This window comes from Falco punctatus (genome assembly GCF_963210335.1).
Source record: "Falco punctatus genome assembly, chromosome: 2".
Taxonomy (NCBI): domain Eukaryota; kingdom Metazoa; phylum Chordata; class Aves; order Falconiformes; family Falconidae; genus Falco; species Falco punctatus.
The window spans coordinates 109,011,371-109,038,271 of NC_137581.1; the positions used below are offsets into that span (position 1 = coordinate 109,011,371).

The following is a 26,901-nucleotide window of genomic DNA, read 5'->3' on the forward strand; positions in this document are numbered from 1 at the left end:
TGCCTGGTGCAGCAACTGCACCGAAACTGGGAATCTCACTCTCAGGCTTTCAGTCACATCCTAGAAAGGACTCGAGGGGGATCCAGTAAGAAACTTCCCAGGTGTAAATACACTGGAGATAAAGTCTAGCAGTAGGAGAGGAAAGATCCCAGTGTAAATCATGGAGAAACAGAGACAGCCTTAGGTGGAAAGGACTGTCATTCTTAGAATGTAATGGTAGAAAAGCGTGGACCTGTAAGGTTAGTGATGGTGGGACAAGTATCTGAGTGATGAGGACAGTGAGATGTAATAAAGGTCTTGAAGGAAAAGTCTAGGACTAGAGGCTATAAAGTGTGTGTGAGAAGGAAGAGCAAGAGAGAAACAGAATGAAAAAGCAGAGATGGAAGCTGCATATGTCTTATGAAACAAGCTTATTGTGTGACCTCAAGGTCATGTAACTTCCATACACTGAATCAGCTCCTGCAGTTTAATGAAGTCTAGACTGGAGGAGGAAGCCATAAGCAGCAATTCTAATCTTAGCCCCTTTGTTTCAGAGCCTGGCACTCTAATCCTATTGGGATATCTGCCTCATCATTTAGACAGATCCACCTTTCTTTCCCGAGGACCTCCCTTCAGAGGTTAGCCTACCTCTTTCCTGGCCTTGAATGATTCATCCTCCCCACAAATTTTTCACTTTTTTGTCCATAAATCTCCCAGCAGATCTGGCTCCAAGTCAGATGTTTCTTTCATCTCACAACCTTGTATTCTTTGTGAAGACACCACTAACACTGGTGCAGGCAACACTTGAACCCACCTCCTGACAGCCTTATATTTAAACCCATCCATTTTGCTGTCAAACATAGAACTCGAGTGCATGAAAAACTCCACAGCTATCAGCAAGTGACTACTAGCAAATGCATCCAAACTCTTCTTAAAGGCAACACCACAAAAAAAAAAAAAAAAAAGTTCCTTTAAAGGCAAAAGGAGACTACAGTTACTTAGACAGTCTACTTAAAGCAGCTTCCAGAATTTCAGCAGAAAATTCCTACTGACTGTAAGTTCTGACTTAGGTAGCATATACCCTTTAGAAAGATAGCCAGATGAACAAAATAATGGAATTTCCACACCCCCACCCTTTTTTTTTTTTTTGTGTGTGTGTGTGTGTGAGGAGAAGGGAAAATACATGAAGAAAGGGAAAATAATCTAGACAGGCCACAGCTTGTTAGGCAAGGAGTACAAACCCTAAGATATAGAAATGGAAATTCCATTCCTCACTTTTGAGCATAACTGTGAGCAAGCCCACTGATTTCTCTGTGCCTCTTTTCCTCCAGCAGTATTGTTTTGACTTTCTCCATTTAGCTGTGTGGAAAGCAGAGACATATTTGGGGGGGGGGTGGTGGTGTTTGGAGGTACCTTGCATATGACTGAAACAAAGCCCACTCCCAGCCTGTGGTGCCAGCTTCTCCCTGCTTGTATTGCCTGGGATCTGAGAAAGCTCTTAGCAGTAAACTTTGAAAACATTTCCATCAATGACATGGAAGTGAATATAAAATTACTTCTGATAAGCTTGCAGAAGAGGCAAAAAAGAGGGGAAAAAAAAAAAGATGCCATGGAAAAAAAAATAAGATGACTGCAGGGGCTACCCTGCTTGGCAAATGGGTACCCTTCAATCAAAACATGTTTCATTCTGTCTCACCAAATGCCACACAACAGACTGAGAAATACAAGTTAAACCTAAAGAATGGAGTAGTTTGTCTCAGAAATCAGTGACTCTGAAAGGAATTTTGGGGTCACAGTAGATATACGACTCAAAAAGCCTTGATGTGGTGTTGCAGGAAAAGGGTTAATGCCATCCATGGGTACATAAACACAGGAGGAGAGGGAGGTAAGCTTACCTCTGTGTGACTGTTATTGCAATACTTTGTGCTCTTCTGGTCTCCATATTTTTAAAGGATGTTGGTGAGGGTGCTAAAAAGAGCCACAAAAATTATTTAATGGCTGGTGACTTAATGACTTACAGTGAGAAATTTAAAACATTCATTTTGTTAAGCTTATAAAAAGGAAGATTGAAAGGTGATTTGATAATGGTTTGTAACCACGTGCATAGGGAAAAAACACCAGGGAACAAAGGATTCTTTAATCTACAGGGGGGAAAAAGAAAGTATAGAAAGTATAGAAAGAATTGATGACTAAAAGCTGAAACTGAAAATTAAAATACAGTACACATTTTTACCTGGAAAGGTAAAAATTGTTGAAAATTATCAGGGGAAATGGTGGACTCTCTACCTCTTGCTGACTTTAGATCAAGGCTGGAGTTTTTTCAGAAGCTGGCTGCAACTGAAGAAAATATTTTTAATTATATTAATATAAGGGGAAAATGAGAAAAAAAAATGTGGTCCCCATCAACTTCCAAATTATTTTTTTTTATTTTTTTTAATCAGCACGGCATAGATAACAGACTGTTGTGTTACCTAATAGCTTGCTGGAGCCTCATGATCACAGGTCTCCAGTGAGGGGAATAACGCAAAGGGTATACAACTGGCTAGACATGTGAACTTAGCTCTGCAGAAAAAAGTGGGTAAGAGACAATGGTTTGTACAGATAGGCTGAGAACTGTTAGGCAAAGATAATGGACATAGGTTGGATAGTAGAAAAAGTTTGCTATCACATTTGTAGGACTTGCCAGAAGATACACAGCAAACATCACCTCCTTTCCCAACATTTATTTTTAAGGAATTTGACTCCAGCTGTCTAAAAAGCAAGAGCCTTTTTGGTATTTAGACCATATTCAGACTGAGCATTTCCTTCTGTAGTTCATGAAGTGAAAGAACGCTGAGCTAAAAGTCAGGGAAAAAAATACTTAAAAACAAACTCCTTAATCTTTGAAAATAATTCCAGGGGTTTTAGTCCGAGTTTGAGTGTTGTTTGTTTGGGCTTTTTGCTTGTTTTCACCTTTCCCATTTTGCTTCCCTCCTCCCCAACTTTTCTGGGCCTTTCTATATGTCCCACACAAGGAAGCCAGGCTGGAATAGCTGGAATAGCTCTGTGACAGGGGTCTCCTCTTGTTCCAGCTCCTGTCCCCCAGGCAGGCTGTGCTGATTGACCTCACTTCACCTTACTGTTGAGACAGGAGGAGACCCTGATCCTCGTTATTCTCCTTTAAGAGCGAGCAAATAATTCATAATGAATTACTGATTTGGTTAATTTCACTCCCTCCTCCCTGTTTGTGAGTTATTTATGATTCTCATAAATACACTTGCTGAATAATTCCTATTAACATTTCTGGTCTGCATCTCATTTCAGAGCACTTCACTGTGAGCCTGCGTTGTGTGACATTTGAGTTGTGTTATCTAGCTTAAAGTAAAGATTTCTGGTACACTTTTCCACCAAAAGACTGAATTCCTGGGATTCACTTTTCTTAATAGCTTAGGATAGTCTATCAAGGAAAAGCAAGACTCCTCTGTCACATATACTGTGTGATCTCGGACAACTGTTGTCACCTTTCTCTGCCCTAGGTGTAAATTGGAGACAACACTTTCCTACTCATCTTTCAAGCATGTATTTCTGTAATAAAGCAATGTCCTGTTTATAAGCAGTATGTTAAATGAAGATTTTTTGGGTCTGGAAAATTTTACCAACTCTTTGTTTTGTTTTAGGTTTTTTTGCTTTCCGAGTTCTTCCATATTCCTGATATTTCCTTGCATCTTCAGGTCCTTTCTCACCTGGCACTAGAGGAGGTGCTGCCTCCTTGCCCATTCCTCTGCTGCAGTCATGATTCTTTCTGGTGCAGGGAAACTATGAGCAACAAGCAGGGACAGAGCCTAAACAAATTGCATGCAATCCTGCCTGTAACATATTCCCACAACAAGAAAAAAAGGGATTCAGTAGTTTCTGAACGTAGGGCCAAATTTTACTATACAAGTGGCTCTGTGTAGTACATTTATAGTGGCCACAGTATCCCTAACCATGTAGCACTGATACTCAGGGCAACTGTGAACCTAAGGAACTTGGGCTGTAATAGCTCCTCTCATGAACCCGGTAAACAGACAACCACCGTATCTCTTTGCTGTTCTTCAGCTTGCAAGGAAAAAAGCACAGCAACAGGATTTATTCTTATAGGTTTGTTCTTCAGATTTGTTACAGTAATCACACCGTCCATTCTTGCCATAATTTATGCTTTGTAAGTACAAGTTGTACTTGATGGTTTCTCTCTTACAGTTCTTGTTTTCCTTCTTAAACATCACCTGCGAACAATGCCAGTGGGTGGGAAGACAAATACATGTCATACGCAAGGTGATACATTTGCTTTGTATAGAGGTGGAAAAGGAACAAGCAAATTAACTGCTTATTCATTGGTGCTAAACTTCCAGGCAACAAGCATGAAGAACTGGAAATTCTCCTCATAAAGAGGTAATCTGGTCTAACTTGCAATGCTGAAAGCCAGTGAGAAGGGTTGTTTGGTTGAAATGTGGAAGAAAAAAAAAATCACTGGCCACAATGTTTTTAGGAAGGACAAAGCAGGGAAAATGGTATTTGCTAGTAAACACTGTTATCTCTCATTCAGAATTGGAGAGTCATGAACATATGTAAATCAGTGCACAGCCTAGCAGGGTGAGGGGTCACTGTTTGTTATGGCCAGTGTAAAATAGCCAAGAGAATGAGCTACACACTCAGCAGTTGTCTGAACAGAATCAAATGATGTTACAAATGAAACTGCAGTGGGGTGAGCATGAACAGTTATTTCAGATGGTTTAAGATAGTTTCATTACATAAAACTACTGCATTAAGATTAACTGATTTCCTGGTCATTATGACAATGGACAAAGGTGAATTGACCTTTGAGCTGAAATTACAGTAGTTGCCCAAACTCTGCCCAGTCGTACGTAGCCTGATAACATTCAATAAGCATGAACAGAGGCCTTATTTTTAGACTTGCATACTTAAATTTGACAACTGAATTATCCAAGTCTTAAGAATGTTATATGTAAAGGTTGGGAATAAGAAGAAAGAAAAAAAAAAGAAAACCTCAACAAATGAAAGTAAGGGAATAGGGAATACATTTAAGAAGTTAGAAAGGCGGCTCTGGCCCAAAGTGCATTGTGGTTAAACGAGATGGCTTGAAAAGTCACAGCAGTTAAATAAGGGGACGGGATTAGCTTGTATTCCCCTTTGCAATAGTGACCATCAGAAATGTGTGACGGGATATTCACCTTGGAAAATGTGATCCAGATTTGGAGGTTTAGGATATACAGCCATTTCATTCAGTTAAATGAACACTCTTTAATGTAAAATCTGTACACCATAGCTTTGTACGTGGACTTTATAACCATGGTTCGTATGCCTGTTAATCACTGACGCTCCAGACACAGCATTACAAAGGCTTCTCACAAAGCAGATTTTAGTTTTAGTACCTTCTCTGAAAACATATGGACCTACTTTAAGGGATATTGGTATTCAAATAACAATTTATTAATACGTCACTCTTATTAAAGGCAGTACTTGCAGCATGAGCTATTAGTAAATTATAAGGACTTTCTTGTTTTTAAAGTGGTTTAGTTTCCATTGCTTTTATACCAACTTTTAACATTCTTTCTCATTATTCAGATAATAATCTACATGTTATTGTGTTAATACATAATGTGTTATTATATTGTTATTATTACTATCCTCTCTGGAGATTCTGTGTATTAATAAATATTTTGGACCACAGCAGATATTGCTGACCTGTTTCCAGTTAAAAGAAAACCTACTAAAATGAATAAACCTTCCAAATGTATGGTTTGAACACACTCAGTAGAGATGCGCAAGATCATATCTGCTAAATTACCCTAGGACTAGTATAAGTGCTCTGAATTGTCTTCTGGAGGATTCTCTCATTTGTTACCTCTCTCCCTCTGTTAACCGCAGGAGACAGCCTAGTCAAACTGACCTAAAACTAGATGTCTGGGTTTTTTTTCCATAAACCACGGAAAAGTTGCAATAAGAAACATGTAAACCCATTATTAAGGTTAAATATTAATTAATATTTAATAATATTAAAACTTCCAGTGAAAATTTCAGGTATTTTGGGCTAAAAATGTGTAATAGTCTAAATTCCATGATCACATTTTTCTTTTTTCCCTGTGAGTTGTTTGCTATAGTGCTTGCATAATGAGCAGCTATTCAAGATCTCTTTTATCATTATTGCCCAATACATGTCTCTAGGATTTATTTACATCACTCTGGTCAATCCTCCTCTGAAATCAGATATATCGATTGCCCTGTGGATTTTTCTGATTTGATCATTACCATACCATATGAGTACGTCATAAACCATACCATAACACCTATTTACAGCTGGAAAAAACCATGGATATTCAAAGATGATGATTAAAAATATTCCTCAATTTTAAAATCCCCAAATTATGACTTATTCTTTGGAGGGTGTCGTATTATCTACAAAATCAGTTGTACCACACACAGATATGCCTGAGTCTTTTAAGTACCATCACTGGTATTTATGCATCTCTGGTCTGTCACCTCCCAGAATTAATGTCCCCACATCAGATTTAGGTCAGTTTAATGCTCCAGAGAAATAGTTACACCCTTACACTGCTCAGAAAAATGAAGTCATATGCAAATGAATGGGAATCAGATTGCAGCAAAACTCTTCTGACAAAATTTATTAGACTTTGGCACATCAATCAATGGTTGTGCATAAAAGATATGTATCAGACTAATCCTGCATCTTTCATAATGCATAAAATTTACAGTACCTATAATATCCTTATGCATAAACTTAAATGTGAATTGCCAATGTTTGCAATTATCTAGAAAATGGCCTGCTCTTATAATTATTAAAGCAAATGTATAAACCCTGGATGACAGAAAACACAATTTTACTGCTATTAAGAGACAATTTAATGTATGAAATCACATTAGCATGCTCAAAAGATGGCTTTCAATCATTCACATGAACATTACAACCCTGTTCTATGGAACTTCAAAAAGAGGATGGTTGATTTTTCAGAAATAAATCTTTATGAGTAGATTACTGGCACATTGCAATTAGAGCAGAACAGCTATCTGCTATCCTGAGAAACCATCAACTGCCCAAACTTCCTTCGTATACCGAGTGAAACTACTTCTATAAATCTGATACAAATAATTTATTTGGAACTAAAACAAATTTCTAGATCTCATTACTTAATATTAATTAGATGTTTCTCTCCCACTTCAGGGGCTGGAAGGCGGGGAGGAGAAAGAGGTGAAGGAGTTTTGTTCATGGGGCCCTCACATACCCTGTGACAGAATGGGAAAGGACTTAGGCTCTTGACGTCCTCTGCCTGGGCAAGCTCAAAGCACTGACCAGGCTGGTATCCTAACATCCAAACCACTGGATACTGGAGGGAAGCGTGCAGACACATTCAGTACAGACCTGTTTGAAAATTTCTGGATTTATGCACCCCAAGTTTCCCCTGTAGACCTGATCTTTCTTCTAAGGCCTCGCACAGAAGCGGCCATCTCCCCCATCTTTCTCAAGACCACTTCATCCTCTTTTTGATGGATGAAGTGTATAGCCCTTTCTAAGTGTCCGTATATTTCAGCCTCAAAGAGAATTTTAGAAAACTTCCCAGGCCTTTTCTGTCTTTTCATTTGCCTTCCTGCCATAGAGCTTCATGACAATCTAGACTATTCCAGTTGGTACAACAGCTACAATTTTTGACACAACTCTAAGGCTGATGTCTACTCTTCAGAAATGTACTTCCAAGTCTAGAAATAATAACAGCAGGAAAACTTACTTCAAATAGCATAGGCCTTATCCTGAATTTTGAGGATTACCTAGCTTGTTGTGTATGAAGGCACAGACACCAAGTGAGAACCTTTACTGTATTCATAAGTGACATTTATATACAACCACTTATCCACACAAGTTCTGCCCCAGAATGTGTTTATGTGCAGCAAATTACCTTTGCAGCCAGTTCACACTCCACCAAGCTGTTTACTCCCTCCATGCCCATCTCAGGAGGTCCCTTCTTCCCCCACCCATACTTAAGCTGTGGGAGGCTTTGGGCAGCCCCTCATTGCAGACAGGTGTGCACAGAAGGGATTTGCAGGTGAGCTCAGAGAGCCAGATTTAGTGTTAGATGTTTCCTCACTACATTTTCAGGCACTCACCCTGCAACCTGGCACCCAGACAGTGAACAAAGCCTTTTCTCAGAAAGGGCCCCTACACAAGCTGTTGCATGTTTTTTACTAGCGTGTTGCTTCTGTAGAAGTGCCACATTTTCTTGGTACGAGAGAATCTGCATCAGATTCGTAGGAAGGTATCTGAAAGGTGAAGGCAGAAAAATGGAGACCTTCTATAATAAAAACATATTTTATACTGTCCTTTGTGTAAATAGTTTGCCTTTTCCATTGTGGATTATTTAACATTTAATGCCAAAAGTCAAGAGCCAGTTGTGCTGTAGCTATATTTCTGACTCTCTGATAAATATGAAATCCAGTTTAATTTATGAAAGAACAGGTAAGTGTGAGACCTTGATATAGAAGATACATGAATGACCAAGGTCAAAAACCATAATAGACTTTTGTGTTTAAAGCTTAATAAGTCATAATCAGTAGAGATAGGAGAGAAAATGGAGGTCAAACAGTGGTAGAAAGATTGAAGCAGCGAGTGCAGATGTTATTCAAACTGACAAAATAAATATTATTTCAGTGAATGGCACATTCACTTTTTTTTTTTTTTTTTTGCTTTCATTTATGATATGCAATAAAACATTACCAGACCAAACTGGAACTGCTTATCTGCTAAGAAAATTGAGGGAAAGATGTGCATACAGGACTTACGCACACACAAACTGGGAAGGAAATCCTATTTGTGTAGAAAAGCATGCACATATATATATACTCCTGGTTCAGAAAATAGCACCCAAGGTCAGTTTTCACTGTTGCATAAACAAAGTTGAATTTCAGCTTTCATTTTCTACTTGAATTATCATCTATATCTCCACCCATGAAAAAAAAATAAAATTATTTCCAAATAATTAAAGCCAACCTCTGTCTTTCAGTGCTAGGGGCTTCCATATTTTCATACGCTCTGAGCTTTGATTAATCAGTCTTTAGTTGAAAGAAATTTTTATTAGGAGGGGACTCCAGGGACTACCTTCCTCAGAATTCTTCTAGTGGTGTGAGATGGTATAGTTTGGAATTCAATTATGTGCATGAAAGAAGAGATACTTTTCTTACCAAAGAAAATGAAATTAAGATTACTTCTTAGAATTCTTTATAATTTATTTTCTTGAACTGTACATTAGATAAAGAGACAAAAATCTGTAGGAAGCCATTCTTAGTCAGGAGCTAGTGTCCGCATCAAGATGGATATTTATGATCCATGGCACAAGACAAGATCTCAGGAGAAAGACAAAGCCTCAAGTTGAAGTCTAAGTGAAATCATCTATGAAAAGAGCAAGGTGGAGCAGCATAAAGCAAAACCTATCTTCAGTAAGAAAAAAATATGGAAATAGAAAGGATTTCTGAAGTGTTGGCTGAGCTGTAAACAGATACACACAAGGATGAAGTCTTGCAGAAAAGAAAATAGACACCAAGACATTGTACCTGGAATGAAGACTTTATTTGTAAACCCATTAACTGCTGCTTAAAGCAAGGCTTTGCACAAGAGAGGAATATGAACAAAAATAGAATTAACACAGCCATCCAGCCACATTCCATAGGGACTGACAATATCGGAAGATCATTTAAAGAACAAAAAAAAATATTTAAAATTACAGTTTCGATGGACAGGAGACAATGATGAGTATTGATGCTAAAACGGCACAGAGTAACTGCTCAGAGACCAATTTTGTCTTTAAGCAGCAAAGGTATTTATTCTGTGCAACGTTGGGGAGCTAGCGGATTCCCACCGGACAAACCAGCTCCAAAGTTTTCAGTGAAAAGTTAGGTATTTTATACAGTTTCCCTGAGACGTTACACAACATCTTTACATACATATTCATTTGATTTTGACACCTAATCATTCCATTCACAATAGGTGGGATCTAGGTGGAGTAGACCTTTCAATTTTCTTTGTTCAATGATTTCCTGACTTGATGGTCTCCTTATCTCCTTCAGGTGCCCACCTTATCTTTTCTAACTATTCAGAGTACAGTCAGTGGAACCTTTTCTAATTATTCGGAGTGCATTCCTTTCTCAACAGAAACAGACCCTCAGCCAGAGCATTGCACCAAACTCATCCTGACTAATCTTTTTATTTTAAGGCCTTGTTCTGTTTCAGTGTAATAGGGCTCACTAGCCATCTGTATGTCATCTAGCTGTATGGCTGATAATCCCATATGGAATGTGCTCAACAAAATATTTGTAAAGTGAGCCTGGTCATTTATGATTAAATAACACAGGAAGAGAGAAGGTTTTAGAACTGATGTAATGTCAAGAGTTACTGTCTTTTATTGGTATACTGCCTTATACCTTCTAGTTGAGGTCTAGCACAATCATTAATTCTAAACACATAAATTGTATGTGATAGGTCCCAACAACAGAAAGAAAAGCTGTGCTACCTTAGGAATGGCAGTCTAGTTTCATCAAATTCTTGGTCACAATATGAAGAAAAAAATCCAACACATTACAGACCTGAATTATAAAACAAGTAATCTCTTTACAGTGCAAGTCCATCTACATGAACCAAAGGATCTCTTAACCAAAGATCATACTAAGGAAATCAATCAATCAAATATTAAGTGAGGAGAAGAATGTGAGTTATTTTGCCTGCCCTCAGTTCTTTAAACAGCAGATGCTGTTTGATCATTGTGCAAGACTGATATAATTGGGTTCAGCAGGCTTTTTTTGTGTCCAACATGCTAGAAAGCCTAGATAAAAATCTGCCCAAATGTTATTAACATTAGTAAAATAATATCCTTCTTTGTGCTAGAAGCATAGAGCATGCTATGGACCAGTATGACTTCTGGGATCACTGTACTGTTGATACATTTCTAAATAAGGAAAATCAGAGAATACTAAAACTTGGGCAAAAAGGAGTCCACTTTAGACAAGCAGAGAATACTCTGATCAAACAAGTGGGACAGCTGACATCAAAATGACTTAAAACATTTAGGGGCTACTGGGTTATCAGCTCCCAAAGCTATCCTGAAGCTTATGAAAATCAGCTTGTATAATCAGTGAACGTAAACCAATTAGCAATGGATTTAAGTGTACAGAAATGTGCAGGCTACCAACTGTACAAATCAATAATTAATGATAAGGTGTACGGAACTGTGCAAAATTATTTTAGTGACGTGACTTGTATGAAGAAGGAAATCATGATGATGTTTGAAATACACGTGTAGTTTCTTTTGACTGCTTTCTAGCTTATCCAAAATATCTTCAGTATACTTGCCAGCAGAAAACATTTGTATTTCTGACTGGCATATTTAAACAATACTTTTGTCTCCTAAATTGCAGAAGTATTAAGCTATAATGCAAAAATGTACCTATTAAGAGAAGGGAGAGTATCACCAATAAGAACATCACAATCCATACTCTCAGTGAAGTTAGATCCAAACAGAATAATTGAATAGCTCAGGTTGCCAGGTTCAGATTCAGAATTCACTGGGTCCTAGTCCACCACTTAAAGCAAGGTCATCTTCAACAACTAATTAATTACAGGTTCAGAGAAAAGAACACCCTAAGATAGCTCTGTATTCAATGCCAAGAAAAAGAGAGTGAAAGTGCAAGAGAGAGAGGATCCTCCTTTAAGTCAAAGTAGGGCTTGGTTTTATTTATTCTGACCTTACCCTGGAAGGTCTTTTGCAAATTAGAGAGCTTAACCTCTTAATGACTGACACTAATCTTTGTGAACATGCCCTTATATTCATAACCTGTCAAGTACTTCAGGGAAAAAAAAAAAAGTTTCCAAACTAATCATTGTTCTTACCTCTGTATAAAATAGTTTTGCTTTCCTCTTTCTGAAACAAAGCATGAAGGTTTTATAAAGATTACTGTCATATGGTTAATTTCATGCCCCTAGACTCCAAATCGGAGAATATTCTAACATTCAAGTCAAGACAATGAAAGGAAGTCGATGGCCTCCCTTATTTTTGTAAGACTGCACCTGAACAGTGGTGACATGTACCGGGAATGACAGGGAAGGTGTGTCAAGTGGGAGAAGCAAGCTGGTATGGATATTATAGGCTAGGATTTTGATGACAGGAATGGTTACAGCATTTCCAGTGGGATTTATGGTAGCTGTAATCCAGAAGCTGTAAAAATACTTGAAGGATACTAATGGAAATCACACAGCTAGTTCCTTCCAGAGAAACTCAGAAAACACAACCCTAAGAACAGATTCAATTACTATTTTTAAACTATCTCTTATTGCTGTGCATTTTTTTTCACATCCCTGGACAAAGATATTGATGTTGTTGCCCCTGAGCCATACTTTGTAGTACACCATTAACCTTCTTATATCCTGCGCGTTTGGTCCCTTCCTCCCTGGCGGAGTGCAGGGCAGACACGCGTGTGCATGTACACGCAGACACATGGGCAGGCACACGCTGTTACAAGATTGTTCTTACAATACTGGCAAAGGTTAAAATTAGGTTTTAGCATAGGCGTACATTGTACACAGATGGCAGTGAATAGATTTACCACCACCATCAAGTACACAAAATGCATTTATAAATCTTCAGTGCTCAAATTAATTTCAGGCTGCACTGCACACTCTTGCATCTACCAGTCTCTTATGTACCTGGTTTTTAATTGTTTCTCTCTTTGACATAATGAATGCCAGAAAGTAACCCTGAAGCACTCATTTTGCATCATAAATCACAGTATCTTTTTAAAAGGGAAGGATAATTACAACGAAATAACAGTTCAAAACTTCTTACCTTTGACAAATAGCAGAGAAAATAATTGCCTAAAGACAATGTACAACATTGATTTAGATGACTTGTTATGCACACATAGTGTATTCTGTGAAAACCTTCTTTCCAAAAAAAAAAACCCCAAACTCAACACACAACCACCCAACCCAAGAACTCTTCAAACTCCTGACAAATTAATTTGTTCAGGGCAAAACACTGCACATTTGTAATTCCTTGTCTGTTTCTTAAAATCCTGTGTGTCACGTCTCTTCTGCCCTCTGTATATATGTCTGTTGTAGTTTATTTTAAAGAATGCTTCACCTTATCAGCCTGCTTTCTTACTGTTCCTAGTATTTTCCATAAGAATTGTCTTTTCTTGGCTTTTTTTCATTTTTAGCTTTTCTAGTTTTGATGGAAATACAGTAAAATGTCATGGTTATATGAACCGCTGTGTTCTGGTACTGTCCTGTTTACTCTTTCTGGTGTGGAATCTGTCTTTACAGGTTCTGCTGTTTTTGCTGAAAGCTGCTTGAGGTCAGATAAAGTTATACTCAAAGATACGATGATCTCTTATAATTGCTGTCCCAGTCAAATAAATATTATTTGAATCATGTAATAGTCATCAGATTGTACCAGACTTCTTATCATGAAAAGTCAGGAGGAGTTGCCTTGTTCTTATTTTAAAGGAATATGAGGGAAACAGAGGCAAAGTTTTCACTGTTCAAGCTTGGTAGCTTGAAAATAGTTCAGGTATTTCTGTATGAGTTGTTTTTACTTTTGCATTTACTTGTACTGTTATTTTTAAATAGCAATGAAGACATAGCCTGCATGATATATGCAAGCTATTTTGCCTCCCTTTTGCTGTTCTTCATCCCCAGTCCTTTCTCTCCCCTTTTTAGATCACATGTACAGTGCCTGAGACCTGTTTCACTAGGCTAGCATCTCCACTAAAATCACCAGGGTTTGTGTCCCTAAGCAGCCTGGGCAAACACTCTGCTTTGCAGGGTCAGGATTTAAAAGGGAAAGCTGTTCAGCAGCTCATCTGGAGCTAGCCAAATGAGGCTGCAGTTTAATCAGAAGGTTTCCAGACACTACTGAAGTAGAAATGACATCAAGGTTGGAAAGGGCATACAAAAAGCAGGTCCACCTGCTACCTCCCCAAAGAGGGGTATGGTCTGAGGGATCTGAATATGACTTTGTTCTCTTCCAGACGTTCTCTTTCCTTTCTTTCCCGTTATAAATCTGTCTTTGACCTCAGTCTTGCAATCACCTCCTTTCATGCACATATCAAGCTACCTGTACCTTCTCGTCCACAGTCCTCTCGTGTTTCCCGTGGCAGATCCACCATATGCAGGAAATGGTACTCAAACTGCAAAATAAACAATAATCTTTAGCATACAACAGTTTTACACCATATTCTCAACAGAGGTGTTATTTAATTGTAGTATTTTATTTTTCATAGAGAATAACTGTAACAGCACACTAAGAATTACACTACTCTTCTGATATTAACCTAGTAGGTCTGCTTGATGAATTTACTATGGTTCTATATTTTTTTCAGAAATACTAAGTAACTATGAATCTAATTGTAATTAGCAAAATTATCTCTTTCAGTGTTCATTATTCCTTTTTAAACTTACCTGTGATATTCAAAAATTACGGTCCATTAGAAAGTAGAAAAAAGACATTTTAAATTTGTTCTTCTAATATAAGATCTGCTTACACTAAATTGTGATTATGCAAAATACCTCTGCTTGGAGCAACAGAAAATCAAAAGTATCAGTTTCTATGAAACAGTTTGGTGTTCTGAAGACTGGCATCAAACCAGGCTTCTTTTCGTGAATTGAAAATCATAGGCGTAGGAATGTGCTGCCACAGGCATCTCTGAGAAGATGGACTAAACTGTTTTCTTCAGGGTACTTTGGACAGAAAAGAAAGGAGAGAAACCATAGGGCACCCCTAGGCAATTACACAGAGTTAGGTTATTTACTACTGGAGATGAGGCTTGGTTTGAAGCCAAATGTTCACTAGAAGAGAATGTAGAGGGAAGAACTGATTAGCTAACTATGGACAGTATGAAACAAAAAAGAATTGTAAAGAAAATAACTAGAAAATCCATGAAGGGTAGGAGCACCAAACTTCAAAGTCAAATGGTAAAATTCTTTTCCATTTAAACTTTCTTTCATTTCTTTTGAATCTATTCTGTCATAGCCATATTGTCAACATCCTACTGGAATCAATGCACAGACATCTAGCTTCTGTTATTTAAAAAAGTAAAAAATAGCTCATTGTCAGTATGCTTATTAGAGAAGAATGTTTCACAAGTTAGCTGATACTTTTCTTGAAGACTTAGTAGTAAAGCCGACTTTAAAGACTTTTTATGTTTGTTTACAAAACAACAACAATCAAATAGAGATGACAGCAGTCAGAATACTAAGCTCACAATGGAAATGAGAATTTCCAAATAATGTGTAGATGTTGAAAGCACGATTTATGTCTTTGGACATATAACTACAAAATTAATCATTCTGAAGTAGAATTTTGATGACATTTTGTATATTAGCTTTTCATTAGCAAGATGTTTTGTTTCCTTATTTATTAGTTGCGTGTTTTGGCAGCAACTTTTGTAAAATAGTTCTCCAAAAGAAAGTGTCACATATTTTCTTATTTTTTTAGTTTTAGAAGGAAATATAAATGAGGGTCTTTCTCCTTAGCTGTACAACTAATGTTCAAAATAGCAAATTAATCATCATACCAGTGGTCTCTCTTGGACTGGGTCCCAGGGAACCCCTCTCCAGCATTGGCAAGTTCCTGAGGCTAAGAGCTCACCAACAGTATGACTTGCCTTAGACAAAGCTTCCTCCAATCTATGTTCTATGGTTTATGCCTGGAAGTACAGGGTTTTTTTTTTCCCCACTCATAAAAAAATATAATAAAGTAAAGCAAATATACAATGCCATGGGATGCATCTCTGGCCACTCAAAACCTCTATACAATGTCTAACCGTCTCACACATGGCCTTACTGTCACCATGACAACACATATCAACAAATACCTTGATCAGTATAAATGTGTCACTTGTCTACTAATTATGTCTGTGGAAACAATTTATTGAAGACAAGTTAGGTAGTAAATGGGAATTGGAACTCAGTGTGGTGAGAAGTGGACATTAACCAAAAAAACCCCAAAGAGGATGCGAACACATTTGAACTACAGATGGAGTTTAATTTCTTTAATCGGATCCAAACACTAATCTCACTTCTGTAAAGGACTGAAGAAGAATTCAGACTGAATATACTCAGACCTTGGAGTTAAAATTTGAAATTCATGCATATAGGATTTAAAATAGGGGTCCTGCAAGGTTAAATAAAAATACTTCAAGTTACGTTCAGAAAAGCATTACTTTGTTGAACACTGCTGCAGCAATTTCAGCAACAGTAACAAATCGAATATGCGTGCATTTCTGGAAACATTTTAAGATCTCCACCAATGATGTGCAAAAACGGTTGAGAAGAGAAACACTTACACCAGACTTAACCAATTGCTGATCTGAGAATAGACAGAGAGAATGATACTGAAAGGGATATACTGTAGCAGGTCCGCTCCTTCTCATATTGCAGAGCTTTCTTTGGTATTCTGGGCTGTTACCATGAGCTTTCAGCCTCACCTAAGTTATTAGACAGCAGCTTTTTATATATTTTTAAGGACATATACATGCACAGATTTACATAAGTAGGCAAGTTACTTCCAATAAAGGCCACTCCTTAACACAGACTGGCTAAGTAGTGTTGGCAGGAAGTAAAACAGCAGGAAAACCGTTAGAAGTAGCAGACAAAGTACAGCTTTCCAGAAAAAGAGATACTAAAACAAACAAATTTGCAGTCAGCAAAACCGATATATTTACTTGCCTTAATTAGAGTTGCCTGAAGACTACCTGAAATACCAGGCTCTCAAGTTTATGCTGATTCCTTTCAGTTAGCATATCATCCCCATGCAAAACCAAAAACAATTTGTTTCTCTGTAAGTTTATATACCATAGCCAAAAAAATGCTGCCCAGTCAATGTCACTTATTTCCTCCGAATTATGAAACGCTAAAGCTGTCATTATCCCCCACAAAAACTTCTGCTTGCCCAAACCCAAAATTTACTAATCAAAGTATCCTTAACAAAACTGCTTCTCCTTTTCTTCATCAGTTGGTTTCAAAACAAAATTTCTCTACCCCTTTCCAGGCAATCCATTCCGACCCCAACTGAAATGTTTGGGCAGTTCTTCCAGTCCCCATCCCTCCTCACTTAACGATATTCACAGCTGCCAGTTCTCAAAGGAGCCAGTCTCCAAAACTCTCATCTATGAAAACTATACTCATCCAAGTAGTTCTATACAGGAAGATAAAGATAGGATATCAGATGCCAGGGAGCAAGTGAAACTGCAACCACCTTTAAAAATATATATTCCATCAATCTACATGGGATCTGAACAGAATTTAGCATCTTGAAAGCATGGCAGTTAATCAACTAGAAGAAATAGGTCTCTATTAAAATACCACAGTGTAATAGAAATTTTCAGTCCTACACCAAAATGTTAAAAAAGGTTGGTATCTTGGAGGAGATAAAACCACAGACTTCCTACTGTTTAAGAACAAAGCATGACAAGCATGAGCAGCAGAGAAAATGTCATTAAAGTTCTATGTGGAAAAAGCTCTAAGTGTGTATCAATCAAGATAATATCAGTGGGAAAATGGCTTCAAACCACCGGTAGCTAAAACAGCAAGGTATAGTTAGAAACACATGCTCACCTCGAAAATTTAATGCAGAAAGGAAAGGATTTAAGTAATCAGTTTGCATGCTTAGTGATTCCCAGAAAGCTTTTCAGCCCATCCTGTGTGAAAGTGTATGCTGGGGCATAGCTATGGTTCTTGCTGTCAGGGTGTATTCTCATGGAAATTTCTAACTGAATCACTCAGTGGGCACATTTACATGGTAAAAAGCTGTAGAAAAATCTGCAAAAGCCAGGGGAAAGTTATACTGCCAAAACGGTTAAGCCCTAAGTGGGTTTCCAAATAAAATTCAGTTGCTCTATTGGGTGCCACTTGAATGAGTCAACAATAAACTAAGCACTAGTTAAAAAAGGCCTTTTTAGTATGGAAAAGTATCTTTCAGTTTCTGAAACAGCAATCCCCTTGAGAATAAACTGAAAGGTGAGACTTGTGAAAGGCTTTGTCCAGTTTCAGCCCAGTGCCTTTCATATGTTTAGAGATGCATTCTGCTGTTGCTGCATATCAAGTTTGCAGCTTTAGTGTGGTTTTCACCAGTTGCACAGAGCAAAAGAAACATTTCTTTGGACTTCAGACAGCTTTTTAACATTTTCTGTATTGTGGCTAACCTTCTAACATACAGACCCATTCACTGACCACTTTCATTCCCTTTCTTGTTAACCTCATCTCACGCCTTTTCCTTCAGAAGGTCATCTGTTTGAGTACATAGAAAGTTCACAGAAGGTAAGATTAAAATGAACTTCTTCAGTGAAGGGCTGTTGTGGAGGTTGTAATTAATTTCATACAGCAATGAGTCTTTGGAGGCCCACTGTTATTTCATAACGATCTTCATAATTTGTTTTGATGTGTAGCTTTGTCCAAGTACTCTTTATGTTATTAAGGTAGAAAAGACATATTTATTCTAAAAGCCAAATATCTAGGGTGTATGGTTGGCTCATGAAGAGTCAATATATAATATAATGTAATAATGACTTATTCATGAAGACTTCAGGAAATAAATAAATAAAAAATATATCTGTGGTAAGAGGAAGTATGTACAACCTTGTTTGTAATGGGTGCTGCAAGAGCCGTAAATACATACTGGGTAAATTCTTTCTTGTCTAAAAATACCAGTAAAATACCAGACGTGAATCTTGAATCTTGAGGAATTCAGTTACTTGAGCTCACCAAAATATTCCAAATACGATTAAACAGCTGTTAAAGAATTGGACCTCCTGCCCTTTACCCCTAACAGATATTTTGTGTAAGAATATTTTCTCTTTGGTTACTTGATAAACAAGAGTATTTAGTATCTTAACCATAACTACCAGCTGTTAAAATCTAAAATGAACAACTCCCTTGGTCTGCTGAGGTTCACCCTTAAAGACCATGACCACAGACTTCCACTGAGCTTTTGCTCTGTGATGATATTTCAAATGTATTAACCAGGCTGCCTTTGTGTCATATTTTACTCAGTTAATGAGGTTGTACTTGGAGGGATGGCGTCTAGAAGATGTAAGACACGGCAGCAGTTGAAGCCTAGTCTGATATCTGAGAAGGGGGCAATATTTGCAACAAGCAAACATTTCAACCTCCCACATCCTGAAAAGTGCCCAAACCTCTAATTTCCTATTAAATAGAAAGGTTCCTATGCAATATCACCCTTTTTTCTGCTTAGAAAATAAATATTTAAATGCTTATTTAACACCCTTTCTTTCAATATGTAAAAGAACATTTTCCACCTCATATCAAAGCTTCCCAGCTTAGACCAGCCCTACTGTTGAGATTCAGAAGGTAGAATTATTTTCATTAACTGACCCCTTAAAATAATGTACCAGACTGGTGTTTGGGAGACACACATTATGCTGGTGGAGGCTTTATCTTTTTGGTGAGACGCAAAGCAAGAATTCTGTTATGGTGGTCTTAAATTCTGCCTAATATTCCAGCTGATGATAACTCACTTCTTTACAATTCTTTGCTTTCTGTTTAAATGCCTTGTTGGTATTGAAATGTTCTATTTACAGAACATAAAGTCTGACAAACAGCAAGAATTAACATATACTGAATGTATCAAAAGAGCCATATCCATTATCCTTAGAAGCACAAATAAAATCCGCTGCCAGATCTTCTCAATATTCATAGCAATATTTGAAAAAAAAAACAACAAACCAACCCACCCATCTGCCATTAAAGGAATTTCTCATGCTGATCCTTTCCCAGTCAAACAGGGTAGATGGATAATGGCATTGAAAGTAGAGAGGGAAAAAGGGGCTAAGTTTTAAATACCATAAAAGATAGCAGCATATAGACAAGTTTGCTTTAATCAGTGAGCCAGCATCAGACAATTTGAAAAACTGTCAGTTTACAGTGGCTTTATTAGCTTGTGTTATTTGAAGGACATTGATATACATATCAAACAGAATTTAGGGTAGGCATTGTGGAAGTGCCAGTCGAAGCTTTATATAAAAGCTGAAGTTGGAATTTAATCCCTTTACCATACACAAGATATTCAGACTCTCTCCGAACAAATTTCCACTCCTTTGGAACAAAGAATGATTTTTCTGAGGATTTACAGGTAAATGAGTTAATTATAATCTAGTCTTTAAACAAAAATTATCGCATACTCTACACCAAAGATTTGGCATAGGTCAAATTACAGTGAGCTTGCAATGCTTGTGTTGTTTTATTACGCATAAAATTTAGCATTAGAAGCATAATAAGCTAAGTTTCTTAAAGGGGTCCTAATAAAAATGGTAAATGAAAAATCCCTTTTTTCCATGGCGAGCATGGACAAATGTACATTCCCAAATCTTGCCTTGTATTCTTGGGTCATGCACTTGCTTTGACCTTCCCGTTGCTTTGTCCATGTTCCACTCCGCACAAATGTGCATATATGAGCATACATATGCCCAAAGAACTTCCTTCTGCTTTCTGTACCTGTGTTACCTCACTCAAAACTATTCCAGTCCAAATTCTTTTATCTTCCTGAAGCGTGACCCTTATTGAAATAATGGGGTTTGCCATCATTTTTAATAGCTAGCCATTCACAAAACAGCAGAAGCGGCTGCATAACCTCTCCTCCAGGAAAGAATCACAAAGGCTACCTCCCAGTGATGTAAGGAAAATAGCAGAAGTGGATGTCCTAAACCTCCTGACAGCAAGTTGGTAACTTCAGTTGCACTGTTGACAATGGAAGGCAACAACCATTTTGAAAGATATTTCTCTGTATACGATCTGCAAAACAACACCGTTTTGCTGAGGAGAAAACTTCTGGTTAGAGGATAACAGGGAAAAAACTTGACTGATCAGGTGGCTTTGTTGTCCTGTTTTCACACACTGACGATGAAATAACATATTTCTCCTTGCATGGGAGTTACAGGATATCTTCCCCTAAATATTTGTACAGCAGTGGTACTGCTAATGAGAAACAAATGGAAGTTCTTGAAAATGAAGGAAGGCTCCTTAGCCCAAGCAGCTGGTTACCAAATCTGCCAACTGAATTGTTAAATCACCATATGCAGTCTTTACAGAAAAGCTGTGACATACCAAAAAATTTATAAACTAAAGCCAGTCGCTTTGTTTTATGTATGTTAAATTTGAAATATCAAGAATTATTTTTGATTGGTTTTTAACCATCTGGGAAAGCAAAGACTTGGTAAAAAATGTAATGCAACACACTTTTAGGAAAAAAGGTAAGAAAGCTTTAGAAACAGACTTATAATGGATGCTTTAAAGATGAAAGATAATTACTTCCAGCTAAGTTCTGAATGCTTCTGCTGCCATAAAATGGAACAATATACCTCTGGCAAATGTGCTTGGGAAGATGTGACTGAGTGAACAGGTTTGACTCTGGAAATAAATTTAGGATGTTGCAGTGCTTTGAAGATAAGAAATCCCAACACAGCTGTAGGTACAGTTCATCCCTGGGGGGGACTTGCAGCCCAGGGTGTGGAGGGGGAACAGTGTCTCCTGCCAAAGTGTGCAGAGAGCGTGGAGGCTGGTCCTGCTGGTACCAGGCTCCGGGGAGGAATTCCCCTCCATCCACAGGCACAGACCAGTACCACTCCTGCAAGGGCGACTCACAGCCAACGCTCACTTCTAGGCAAATGCACTACAAAATCCAGCATACTAAGCTTCTTTCTTTCAATATGTTTAACGAGTCTTTTGTGGCTCTTACAAGCAGCCAAAGGATTTTAGTCAGGACTGGAGAGTAATTTTTTTTTTTTTTTTTACATGTATGTAAGCCGCCACTCCTTTGCCAAAGATGGCAGCTGTTCCCATCTCAGTCAACAAGACCACAGATGCTTAGACAACACATACAACACTGCAGTCTTTTGAAAAGGAGGCATAAATCTCCAATTTTATTTCTGCCCTTTACCTTAGGCAACTGTTTTTGTAGATGTTCGTACCACTGTGCAGTATATAACTGGTCAAAAGCTAGGGAATAATTTGGATGGAAGGCATGATACAATTGTAAGAAATTATCTAATGTCACATAATCAATGAGAGGAAAAATATTTCTGTGAGAAATATTACTGGTACTAAAAGATTAATGCTGATGAAAAGAAGTAGCTAAGCAACATCCTACCTAAATATTTTTTAACTTCTTGAGACAATTATTTTTGAACCTATACTATGAATATACTTTTCTGATATATCTCAGCTGTACAGATTCAAAGGGAAGAGAAAAGCAGAGCAGAACAGAGGATTCATTTGTTTCTTGTATCAGAACATCATTATACACTGACTTCAGTACTTGGAAAACAATTAGCGTTAAAAAAAGACATTTTCTGGGAAGTGAGAGGTTTATGACCTTCATTGACTCCTGAGTGGCGCTTAAAGTGTCAGACTCAGTGTAAAGTTACTTTTTAAAGTGCAAATTAAAATTTCTGTGCATTAAGCTAGAATGTTAGACTGGTGTGTTAGTTACTGCATTGAAATTTCTCCAGTTTTCAGTTTGCAAGTGTTTACCTTACAGCAAATGTGAGGAGCAAATTATCTTACTTACTTGCTTTGGATAGTAGCATGCACACAGTTATTTCAAAGTAACAACGTGTAGCTTGCTTATCCTGCGGTGACTTGTTCATGCAGCAATGCCTGTAATGTAGTTTATTTTGGAACAGATTTGCTAGTTTGTCTGGTCAAGGTCACTCAACAAGGTTGACCTAAAGAAATTAAATACATTTATTGTGGCTTTGTTAAATCACATTAAACTTGAAGTATTCATTGAAAACTTTAACAATTAATTTAAAGCTAGACTGAGCTTCATTCAGTTTAGTTCACTTCCAAGGTAAGGCCAAGTTTAACACTATGCAGAAATTCTTTCACTTACCTAAACTGAGACAAATACCAGATGGACTTACAACTGAGACAAAACACTTTACAACTAGATCATTTTGTCTCCAAGACTTACCTTTTAATTCTTATTTAATCTCAAAAACCTTTAAGGCTTCTCCTAAAGCAGGTTTACCTACAGAGCACTAGAACAATTATTTGATTACTGAATTACTAGCGGCAGCCAATAATGCTGGATAAAAGGTAGAAGGACAATAACCCTTGCGTTTGTTCCATCTTTCAAGGCAATGACTTTACTGTAGAAGAGTGAAACATACATTCAGTAGCAACACAATCAATATTTGAAAATTTGCCAGTCTTTTAATATTAGATTTGCTTAGGGCAAAGCAGAAACATCAGAAGTCTGCAGCAGAAATGTGTGTAGTGTCCTCTAGCCTTTGAGAAGCATGTTAACTACCTTAAGTCACCTGGTGACCAATTAACTGATGATAGAAATGTCTCATGAAAAACTCTTTTTCATGGTAAATTTTGAAACTATTTGAAACCTCCTCCTCTAAAAAATGTATATGCTTAAATCTCACTGAAGCATAGAGAAACTGTGAGAATTACTTTGAAACACAGACAAATCATAGTGTGGAGGGTTGGTGACAAGGCATTAGCAGAGGTTATCAGTAATTCAAAATGAGCGGCTGTTACCCAGCATGTGCAGCTGCAGGGACAGAGCCCAAGCTTTGAAAAACACACACAGATGTACACACATACATGTGCAGACATACACAGCCATAAATGCACATAGGCATGTATGTAGGCACACACACGTGTCCACACGTGCACACATGTGCACGACCAAAACTGCAGACTCTCACGCATAGATCCAGTCCAGGAGGGCAGCAGACTTTCTGGACCTACCACAGAAGAATCCTGAACAACATCCAGTTGGCCTAAAATCTCAGAACAGCAGAAAACTATGGTTCCTTTTGTCCCAAGAAATACAAAATCAAAATTATAGAGCAAGTGAGACACTTTTCTTCTCATTTCTATACTGTTACTAATGGCTGTCGCAAGAGATTGTTTTTAAGGATCTCTGCGTATGCATCAGCCTGCACAATTCCTTCCTATAGCATTCTTCCTTTTAGTATAAAAAAAACCCCAAAACATAAAAAATTATTTGCTTTGCCTTTGGCTGTGGCTTCTTCTCTCAGTGGAAAACTGAATCTCATGTCAAATCTACTGCCCAACAAATAAATCAATAAATGTGAAGTGATGCTGCCAGCGACACTGATATGGAGGGGCTGAAGGAGCCCTGCTTCCACGCTGCTGGGCCAGAATGGGGAAACTTTGGCAGCAATGGGAAAATGTGGAAGGACACTGCAGGAGGAGTTTTGGTGCTTGGGCAGATGTCACTGCCCCTACAATCAGTCCTGGTCTTTCCTAGGGAAAAGGTGGAGTGCTAGAGGGAAGCAGCTCCTGGGTTTGACCCATGGCATTACCTTGACCTAGGCTGACCAGATTTCACAGGGATGGCAGAAAAGATTAAATACTGGAGGAAATGAATAGATTCCCTAGTTTAATTGGCAGCTACTTCTGCTGCCAGAAGATATTAAATAGATCCTCTTAAAGAATGGTTTTTCTGAATCACTAAGGTTCAGATATAATTGAAAATGTGCTTATGAGAAACATTTTTTGCAAAGCTGTGAAACTGTGAGGATTAGGTTGAAGCATCCAGTGTGATCAATATCTTGCAATCGCATTAAGGCCTCGGGCAACAGGGGCCCTCGTTCCTTCCCATTTCCCATTTTCTGTTTTCTGTTTCTAGGCACCATCACAGGCAATCAGACATGAACAGAAAATGAATTTGCTACAACCTAGTAGCATTGTAAGTGGCTTTGATATAAGTGGAACAAGGGTCGGTAACTTCTAAGCTCCAGTAGCCTGATAAGAATATTAAGTCTACTATTTATCCCCAATGAGTGCTTGATTAGCCATACAGTGCTCTGCTGACAGAGTTCACTAAAAATACATTATGCTAATAACACTTGAGTGCCAGCAACACTGGGAAAGCCCAAGTCTTAACACAAAGAATGAGTCATTATGGTGTTTACCTAGTAGATACAGTTATAGGCAAAAATATGACTTCCTAGTCCTGTTTCCAAAGGTATGAGTAGAAACAGAGGTGATTCTTGAAAGGACGTAAGGATTAGGGAAAAAAAAAATTAACAAAAACATGTTGGCACACTGGCATGTGGAAAATGGAGACACTTGTTTTTTCAGAGGAGGCAGTTGCTAGCGAGGACAAGTCACCTGTATGTATTTATCTTTGTCTAAACTACATCATATGGCTATTTACTAGTGCCTCTTTCTGCCTGGTTTAGCATCGAACGTGTTTCCTCCTGGCTGTGTACTCTCACCATAACCGGGGGTCCCCACTGCAGCCCCACGGCTCCTGCCTGCTCCCCAGCCCGCTGCCAGTGCCCCGCTACTTCTGCCCCGGCTTACACAGCATTTGCTCTCGTTTAAGGGAAGGATTTATATCGGCTGCCTCTCTTCCTTAGCATCACCTCCAGGTGTCACATACCCCAGCAACAATCCAAACCATACTTCAAGGTACAGAAGGCAGTTGACTGGAGAGGTTCATGGCTACTTCAGCTTAACTCACTGAATCTTACAGCTTCTCCCAAACATCCAACACCCCATTCCACAGTTCTCCTGTCCTCTGCCACGGCTGCCAACGTGCAATTAGCAAGCCGCCTAGCAGGCCTCTGGACTTCATACAGAACACAGACACATTCTGCAGCCGCCTGCCTGGCTGCCAGCTATTGAACAGGCAAATTGGTGTACAGCGCTTGGCCGTGACTCATAGCAAGGGCAAGCAATCATTTCACAGACATACAACTGAGAGTTTTTCAAAAAAAGATCAAGCTTGGAAAAAAAAGCACATCTAATCAGGCCATTAGAGCTGGTCAAAGATTTTCTTTTTTTTTTTTTTTTTTTTTTTTTTTTTTTAAATCTTTTACTAGCCAAACATGTTTTTTAACTGCAGCCAAAATTAAGTCAGATTTGGCAAAAAGTTTCAAAGAACAAAGATAACATTTCAAAAGGCAATGGACTGTCACTTCAATTTTTAAAAGATTTGATTTTTTTCTGTATTTTAGAGGTGCCATAAAAATATATTTAAGAGTTGATCGAAGTTAAAACCAAAATATATGCTTTAGAATATGTAAAATATTTTGATGAACCTGAAAAATATCTTTATTTTCCGTGCTTAATTTTGCCTAGAAAATGGAAGAACAAAAAAATAGCTTGGGACTCTACCAATTTTAAAAAATGTTGACAGTGAGCCAAAACCCTCAGCTACTCACAGTCAACTATTACAAGCCACCAGGCTGTTTAAATGCAAAGGTACAAAAGAGCTAAGTAATCTGATCTATTGTAGCCGCTTGTACGTGAAACAGTAATGTGAGAAAGGTCCAGGCAATGGAGGAAAACAAGCACTTCCATGGCACAATCTGTATCGTGCTAATGTAGATGCCTAAAATAGGTTAGATGAATCATGCCATAAAAATACTCGTTTCTCTTCACTGGGGGAAACACAGGTGACTAGTGCTGGTGTAGCATCCTACCTTATCAACATCAACAGTGGGGTGAGATGGATTTCTCCATTTTAATAATTTTTTTTAAAAAAACCCAAAACCAAAACCAAACCCAGCAAACCAGTTTTATGTGAAATACCCAAAACATGGGGCCAGAAACTGGAAGGACTGGTCAATGGACAGGACATAAATTCTTGCTGGTGACTCTGGCATTCAGTGTTTCGCATCCTAGTTATTCTCCTGGTTACCATTTTTCTCACCTTTTTTTCCATTTAACCCTCTCATCTTCTTTTTTTTCACCTATCTTCTGTCTTTCTTCAAACTACACAGCTTGATAGCTCTTTTTCAGAAGCTACTGTTGACAGTGTCCACCTGCTTCTGTCATCTGCTTTCTCTCTTTCATCGCCACTGGAAAACAAAAGAGGACAC

General features: G+C 38.0%; 1 long non-coding RNA gene across 1 annotated transcript in view; it reads right to left on the reverse strand.

Annotated features, from left to right (window-relative positions):
• The window catches only part of LOC308059116, a 61,443-nt gene that overhangs the window by 17,479 nt on the left and 17,063 nt on the right, over positions 1-26,901 (reverse strand). The window contains exon 2 of the long non-coding RNA XR_013926138.1: positions 1-26,880. This exon is cut by the window's left edge and continues 17,479 nt beyond it. This is a non-coding gene — a long non-coding RNA (uncharacterized lncRNA). The remainder of the gene's footprint in view (positions 26,881-26,901) is intronic.